Below are 8,821 nucleotides of genomic sequence, written 5' to 3'. Positions count from 1 at the left end.
AAATTTCTCCAGATTATAACCACTTTAAAGTAAAGCTTTTTTTTCCTATTTGCTTTAAATTCTTCATAATTCATAATCATCAATAAAAAATAATCGTAAACATTAATAAATTATATTCATAACCATTATTCATAATCTTTTAAATTTATATCACTAATAAAAAAATAAACAATTACAAAATACAAGCACTTATAAATCTAAGATTTTAATAAATGTTTAAAGAAAAATGTTCTGCGTATTTTAAATGATGTGCAGAGCAGAAATGACTTTTATTGAAAATAAACTGTCAATCTAATTTTATAAGAAATTAAGGTGTCGAGTGTCAAATATGCCTGCAGTCAGTGAACTTTTTATTCTGGACACAGATCAAAGAAATATGTTTAAAAAAATTGAAGAAAAAAATTAATATTCAACCCAAATTTAACAACTATGAGAGGAATTACTTTTTTAAACATTAAGAATATTATGATTATGTACATAATATGTAATGCTTTGTAATTTTGATCCCATCCCAAAAGACAAGGGAACATCAGGATCAAGCAGAGGGATAAACTAGCCTTCTTTGGTGAATTTTTAATGGAACTCACCCTATCCTCAATTGCTTTACATGGTGAAAAAAACTACGAAAACCTCCCACGGTAAACCTGACAGCAAGAGGATTCCAATTCGCGAGCCATCTATTAGTGGGAATATTTTTTACCTCAGCACTGTGGTTGGTGCAAGCCGAGAGCAGAATTCGTATCAAGCAGCCACCAATGATATTCGAACCTGAGTCACGTCAATGGAAGGTGAATGCTCTATACCCTTATCCACCGCGTATTAAACTCTAAGTATATTTTTTTATATTTTATTTTATAACCGTCGTTGAACAGCAGACCCAATTTAGGGTTTACGGATACTTGTGTTCAACTCCGTAGCCTTGTAATTTTGAACCTAATCCAGAAGACAAGGGAACTTCTGGATCAAGTATTGGAAGAAATTTGTTTTCGTGTAGGACATTTTGGTGCAACTAACCCGCATTTGCGTTTCATGGCGAAGAAAGCCACGGAAACTTTCCTCGGTTAGCCTAATGTCAAGGGGACTCTAACCCATGATCCGTCTACCACTGAAATCTTTTTTAAGTCAGTAGTGTGGTCGGTGTGAGACGAATGCGGAATTCAAATCAGCCAGGATCGCTGGGATCGAACCCAGGGCACCTCATTGAGAGGCCAGCGCTCTATCCCCTAAACACTAAGTATAATTATTACGGGGTCGGGATTGCGGGATTTATTACAGATAAAAAGTTTCCGGCGAACGGTCTATTCAGTGACGCAGAGCTATTGCGGCCCGCTCCAATATTTTTTAAACTTTTGAGAAGTTAATCTTTAACGGTTGCTAGTTGTTTTACAGTTTATTTTATTAATAATTTAATATATTTTTCCTCAGAAAATAAAACTAGAAATTAAGCGTAAAAATTAATGAATTGCAATTCGCAATTTTTATAAATTAATGGAATGTTCCTACTGAATGTGATATGATTCTTTAAATGCGCCAGTCAAATTCTTAATTTTCTAAATGTGAACTTTATATGTATATCTTGCCTCTTTTATTTTGATTTTTATTTTTATTTGAAGAAAAGAATACTGTCGATTCAGCATTGGAAAATATTTTGAATTAAAATGAAAAATTTGTATTCTCAACATTTCAATTCTATACAAAATTGTTTATGTATAACAGAAAGAGAACATCTCTTAAGAGTATCTTGGGAGTAACATTTCTTCGCAAGTTCAGTACCACCTCCTTAACTACACTAGTGTTAGAAATTAAGACAATTTTCAGACAATAATCTCTAGAACTACTGAACGGATTTGAAATTGCCACAGGACAAATCAAGCCACGGTAAGTGATAAACTGCCTTTTTTCAAGTATGAAATCATGGTGTAAGAGGGGACCATACTTCCTATTAACCTATTTTCTTTGTTTATTCTGCAACAGCTATTTCATACCTTCCAACTCCAACGAGTATAACGCAAGATGTGTAAAACAATTGTTAACTGGTTATTTGTTTCGTATTGTATCAAAGTAAGTACATTACAAATTTCATTAAAATTGGTCCAAAAGTTCTAGAGATAATCGTCTGCAAATTCTCTTAATTTCTTACGATAGTGTAAATTCAAGCATAGTTCTGGCACACCTTAAGTAAGTCAAAAATTTTGAATTGCTAAAAAAAAATAATGATTTTTTTTTGAAAAAATGAAAATGCAATCAAATTATTGAAAGACAACTTCCCGGTAGCGTGTTCCTAAGTTATCCTCTCATAAAGTATTTATTTTCTGATATTTTGAAAATTTCATTTCAGTATTTGAAACTATTTATCCTGATCTTAATTTTTCGATACTTTATATTTTGAATCCCTTATGAAGGTGGAAGAGAATGTTTCTCACGTGGTATAGCTTCCCCTTAAGATGATTTAACTTTTGTTTACGAGTAGCAACGTCGGAACAGTTTGAAGCTCCAAATCTCCATGTTGGGCACACTAAACGATGAAGTGGTTTTTAAACATTTAAATTTGTACAACGTCAATTTATTAAACCCGGAAGTACCTAGTAGAAATAACTGCCTAGTTTTTAAAAAATATTTTTAAAATCACAAAAAAAGAATAATTGAAGAAAAAAAATGTACTAAGTGATTTCGATAGGTAGACACTTTTTTAACGTTGCACTAGAGCAGCACAACGGCTTATTTTACAACCTTCGTTGAGACCCAATTTTTCTGGTTTACGACTACAAATGTTCAACTCCGTAGTCTTAAAATTTTGAACTCATCCAGAAGAAAGGGGAAATTTTAGATCAAGTATAGGGCGAAATTTTGCCTCCGTGGAGGACATTTTGGTGGAACAAACTTTGCGTTACATGGAGAGGAAGACCATGGAAACCTACCTCGATTAGCCAGACGGCAAAAAGGGACTCTAACTCATGATCTATCCACCACTGAAGATATTTCACGCCAGCACTGTGGTCGATTCATGCGAATTTAGAGATTTTACACTCGCTTTCGAATTCTCCACCTACGCTATAGCACTGAACTTCTTATATGAAAAGTTAAAACAACTATTGATTTTTTATTATTACTATTACTACTTTTACTAACTATTATAACTAAAACTCTTTTTCAGATAAGATTTATTTACTTTACTATATTCCTAAGTTATTCCGATCCAGAAGACAAGGGAACTCTTGGTTCAAGTATTGAAAGAAATTTTGCCTTCGTGGGTGGTTTTTTGTGAAAATAACCTGCATTTGCGTTACGTGGAGAGGAAGACCATGGTTAGCCTGACGACAAGGGAAGTCTAATCCATAATCCATCTACCACTGGGGATATTTTACGTCAGCACTGAGATCGCTGGGATTCGAACCATCTCATTGGAAGGCTAACACAGTTCACAATGGGTTATTAGCAACGATCTGGTGAACATGATCCGAAGACCTGTCATCACAATTCTATGGAGAGGAGATCCATTTTCGTAGCCAGCTCGCGGACACATTACGGAACAGTTTAACGAGAGCCGCGCACCCTCGGTTCCTAAGCTGGCTGATCAAAGTGGTCACGCATTCTTTTGACGGCAGTCAAGGATGCTTGACTTCGGTATTCTCTTGGGAATTTCGGAACAAAAGGATTAAAATAAATGGACGATTAATTTATGAATTTATGTGGATTCTCTAGTTTATTCTTTTAAAAAGACAAATTTTTAGAGAAGTTTAAAAAACAAAAACAAATGCTAGATCTCTTTTTAAAGGCACGTTTTGAGCCATGTTTGTTTCCTTAAACACTTCTTTCAGGCTATGCCTATAGTTCTCATAAATTTTTCGTTGGTCAGTGAAATTTTTTTAACTGTGTTTTGAACTGAGCTGTGTTGAACAGAAGATTCGTAGAAAGGTTTTGTTGTTCTTAATATTATCCTTAATCCTGTCCTTAATAGTGAAAACCTTCCAAGGTCAGTCCGACAGTACGAAGAACCTCTAACCAGTTGAGTTGAAAATTGAATTGATTGAATTAACGTGAAAAAAAATCAGTTTGCAGTTACTAGAAGTGCTTGATCGGAGGTTCGAACCACGGTGATGGTCAATATCTAAAATTCATATCTAATAAAAATAAATGTGATTTTTTATTTATTTTACAATATTTAAACGTTTATAAAATATTAATTATTATTTGTTTCTTTTTTAGGCCCGTATAATATCGTTAAAATAGAGAAATTGTTGTTCATGTACTTTATATAGAAATGACCTATATCTTCCCTTTATATTAACCTATAATTTTCAAACCAGACCAGATATTGTAATATAGTATTCACGAACTCAATGACCTATAGGGGGTATTGTTATTTGAGGCGAATAAGTGCTAGCAGAATAACAGGCTCATCAATTGCACTGGGAGATTTCTTCATTGTAGCATGGTAAGGTTCCTTTATTGTGGCTTATGAAATTTTTAAAAAAAAATGATGTTCGTTTTTATGCAAGCGAAAACAAAATGGAATCTCTTTTGTTTAGGGAAGTTACCTCCAAAACACATAGGAAAATATTTGTAAAAAATCTTCCTAGTCCCTAAGAAATCGTTCTACTAAATTTAATGATCTAATATGAAAAGTCTGTTTAAATTTTACATTCCATATTTTTCAGATTTTTATTACTTCAGACAGTAAAATATGCAAAAGAAACACATAATGTTATATCATTTAATTTGGCAAAAAAGTTTTTGTCCAGCAATTTTTATCAATAAATTATAAACTTGAAAAACGTAAAATAAAGAATGCTTACGATAAAAAGAAAATAAATAAAAACAATTCTGAAAATTCCCCATTTTGCAATAAAAAACTTTCATATTGCTTTTTTTAATTTTTATTTTATTTTTTGTAGTTCTTAACCAGATGTGGAAAACCATTATGTAGAGAACTATCATCAAATTAGTAAAAAATCATTTCTAATAAAAATCATAACTCTATTACTTGCTCTATAAATCCGGAGAATTCCAAATAAAATATTCTTCTTTTGAAAATTTCATTCTGAAATAATAATAGATCCCTTCATTACTTTTAGATGACATACGATACAACAAAATTTTATCATTGTAAGATCTCAATATGAATTTCAATATGTAACTTAAAAACAGAATAGCAGAATTCTAGTTGAAATTATTCATTCAAATATAAAAAATACTTACCATGAAAACGATAAAAATTTATTAATAATCAGCACTAATGATAATATTTCAAGTAATTCTGATGATTCTTTATTGTTATTTTTACTGACAGAAATATATACTATTCTATAAAGAAGAAGAATATTCTATAATTGTTCTGCGCGTTCATAAATCACGTTTATTCATTTTAATGAAGCATAATCAATGCTGACTTCAATTTAATTTGTAATGAATTGAAAAAAAATGTATGCTACCGTAATACACATATCTGTAACAGTATGCGATCACGAAATCAGAATTATCGGTTGCAATTTTGTTAATAATAGAAAGGAAAAAATTATTGAGAAAATGTACTTCAAATGTTGGGCGCCTTCTGTTTCGATTTATAATGTTCTGGGTCGTTTTTTAAGTTCTTCTGCTTTTCCCTTAGATAAATTTTGGTTCTTACTTGCTATTTATTTTTAACGATTGTAACTTAAATAAAATATAGTAACCTTAATAAAATATTGTTTTTCTTAAAACTATTATTTTTTTCTTTTTTAAGCTAAGATCATGTGCTAGTGACTTTCGATTGGAGCGAGTAGGGACGGGTTCGAACCTCGGCTGTGGTTAATTTTTAAATTTTTTTTTCTTTTGTTTATTTTACATTATATTATTTATTTAACGTGTTTTTCGATGTATTACCTATCGATGTATACCTATGTATAAAAAATATTTTTTTTTGCTCGGGAAAATTTAAATAATGCTTGAAAACTAGAAAAAACCCGGAAAATTAGTTTGCTTAAATTATATTATTTTTTTAAACTCGTTTTACGATATTTTCACGACAGTTAAGCACTCGGGCCGAAAGTAGGCCTCTATGAACCGAACCACCCTACTAAAGTAAATTTTTATAGATAGATTAGGGAGGACGCAGTGACCCCTTACGTCTTTTGTTTAGCTAACCGGGAGAGGGTATTTAAAGCTATGTAGTAGCACGAACCCCGTATAAGCGTGGGCCAACGGCAAAGACCATGTGCTAGTGACGTACGATTGGAGCGAGGGGGGACGGGTTCAAACCTCGGATGTGGTCAATTTTAAATTTTTTTTTTCCTTTGTTTATTTTACATTTTATTATTTATTTAACGTGTTTTTCGATGTATTAAAGGATCCTATATGAATAAAAAATATTTTGTTTGTTCGGGAAAATTCAAATAATGCTTAAAAACTGGAAAAAACTCGGAAAATTAGTTTGTTTAAAATATATATATATATTTAAAACTCGTTTTACGATATTTTCACGGCAGTTTAGCATAGGAAAGGTGTTCTATGTAAAAAACCAATTGTCTTTCTTTGCAGGAGAACGCATAATGGAATAAAAAATAAAATAAAATAATAAAGCGGGAAAAAGGCTCAAATTTGAAGACCGCCTAACTTCCTTGAATATTAAGCTATAATTTTCAAACTCGGACCGAAAGTAGGCCTCTATGAACCGAACCACCCTACTAAAGTAAATTTTTATAGATAGATTAGGGAGGTCGCAGTGACCCCTTACGTCTTTTGTTTAGCTAACCGGGAGAGGGTAATTAAAGCTATGTAGTAGCACGAACCCCGTATGCGAATTGACAAAACATACCGTAGATTATAAACTAGGCGATTGCAAGTGAAATTGGCGATGGATTACGCGTAAATGTGGTGGGAGAACGAAATTACATTAACCTAAGCAGTGAAATTCGATATTTTTTTCCTCCTCCTCGACTAGCCATGATGAATAAAAATAACTCATTAATTCATTTTAGTAGAGCATTAAAAAAGAAAATAAACTTTTTATTCTTAGGGTCACGTTACAAATAAACTGTATTTATATTTTATTAAGAGCAATAATTTATATTTTATAAAACGATCTAGTTTTTTGATATAACAGATTTAATTTTTTTTACAAGAATTGTGTTTGTGAAGAAATAAAAATAATTTATTATTGAACCAATGACAAAAAATAACGTAACATTTTAATACCATGTTTTATTGGAACGCTATTTTAAAGAATTAATTCTATTTAACTTTTATTGTAAGAAAACATAACCTGTTTTAATTTAGTGATTTTCTCTCTGTTAAATCAATCTTGATAAAAGAATAATGTAAACTTTTTTATGAGCATTTTTTTAGAAATTAACAAAGACATATTATTTATTAGAAAAAAAATTGGAGTATTCAAAAATGTTATCACGCTTTAAAGTAAAAATTTCTTGCAAATGAAAAAATCGATATTTTTAAAATTTTAAAGTAATCGGAAATTCGTTAGTGAAAAAAGAAATGTGTGAAATAATTTCAAGAGGGAAAAAATGTACAAATGAAGGGATTTTTCTTCAATGACCTATATCGCGTTTGTTTTATTACTAGAAGCATTTATTGTAAAAAATATTTATTTAATAACTTTTTTTCAATGGGATGAGATCTTGAACTTCGTGAAAAATTGACTCAATTCCTTAATGTATATAAAAGTCCGTAAATACTTCATTTATTATGGAGGTCATAGATACCTTGATACTCTTTCAGTATAAGAATAATAAATGCAATTAATAGAAAATGCACAATTTTAAAAATATATTTTATTTACATATATTGGGTGTAGGCTATTCTGCAACGATCATACGTAGCATAAGTTTATAGATTCCTAAATACTGTTATATTAATTAGGTAATTAAAAACATAATTAAAAAAATAACAGAATAAAAAAATAACAGAATAAAAAAATAACATAATTAAAAAAATTTTCAACCTTTAATTGAAAACTTCCTGTAGTCAAGTATTAATAATAATTATAATTTTTAACAACTTTTTTAAACAACAATTTTTAATTCTCAAACTAAATACTATCCTTCATATGAAAATATCCGAAAATTTGTAAAAGAAAAACTATATTTTAAAATTGAGCCATTGGTGACAACAGACGTCAGATGTATATACTGAGTTTAAATAAATTATATATTATAGAACTCACATTTAGGACTTAGATCAATTTATTATCAGTTCATAAGAGTGTTTTTTAATAAATAAATGTAGTGATTGTTTGATTTATAATTGTAAGACCTGAGTGTTTAATGTTAAGTTATGTTTCCTTTGAAATAATTTTTGAACTATGCAAAGCAGGGCGACATTCATTTCAACTTAAAATGATAAAAACTTTAAATGAAATACTTTAAGAAAAACACCTTCTAAATAAGGTTTAAATAAAACGCAATCACTTCGCCTGAGTGATTTTGTAAAGAATTCTAAACTTTTTAATTTTACAAGTTAGGTGAAAAGTAAATATCTTACAATAGTGGTAGAGAATGAAGGAAAATCTAAATTAAATGAACATTAAAACATTGAGTGCAAAAAATTTTCAATTCACTTAAGTTCACTGGAAAGTTCCCAAGATATGGTGAAATGCGCAATAAGTAAGGTTAACACTAAGGGGTCCTAACATTGCATTGCTTTCCTGACCAAACTATTGGGATAATATTTCCAGATTGCGGCAACCCCTATATACTGGGGATCAAAAATCCGAATACGCAGGAAAAAAATTTCTCAAAGTAGGCTCGTTTTAGTGTCTGATTTCCGAACTTAAAATATATTGTCTGCTATAATTAAGCGGCATATTTGAATTCACTCTCTCGATCCA

General features: G+C 30.5%; 1 protein-coding gene; it reads left to right on the top strand.

Moving 5' to 3' along the window:
* LOC147810084 (uncharacterized) overlaps positions 1 to 8,821 on the top strand; it is a 391,466-nt gene that overhangs the window by 358,760 nt on the left and 23,885 nt on the right.

This window comes from Parasteatoda tepidariorum, chromosome 5, assembly GCF_982258835.1.
Source record: "Parasteatoda tepidariorum strain Cologne lab strain chromosome 5, Ptep-v5.0, whole genome shotgun sequence".
Lineage (NCBI taxonomy): Eukaryota > Metazoa > Arthropoda > Arachnida > Araneae > Theridiidae > Parasteatoda > Parasteatoda tepidariorum.
Note: the sequence above shows the minus strand (reverse complement) of the source record. Positions and strands in the feature narration are given on the sequence as shown.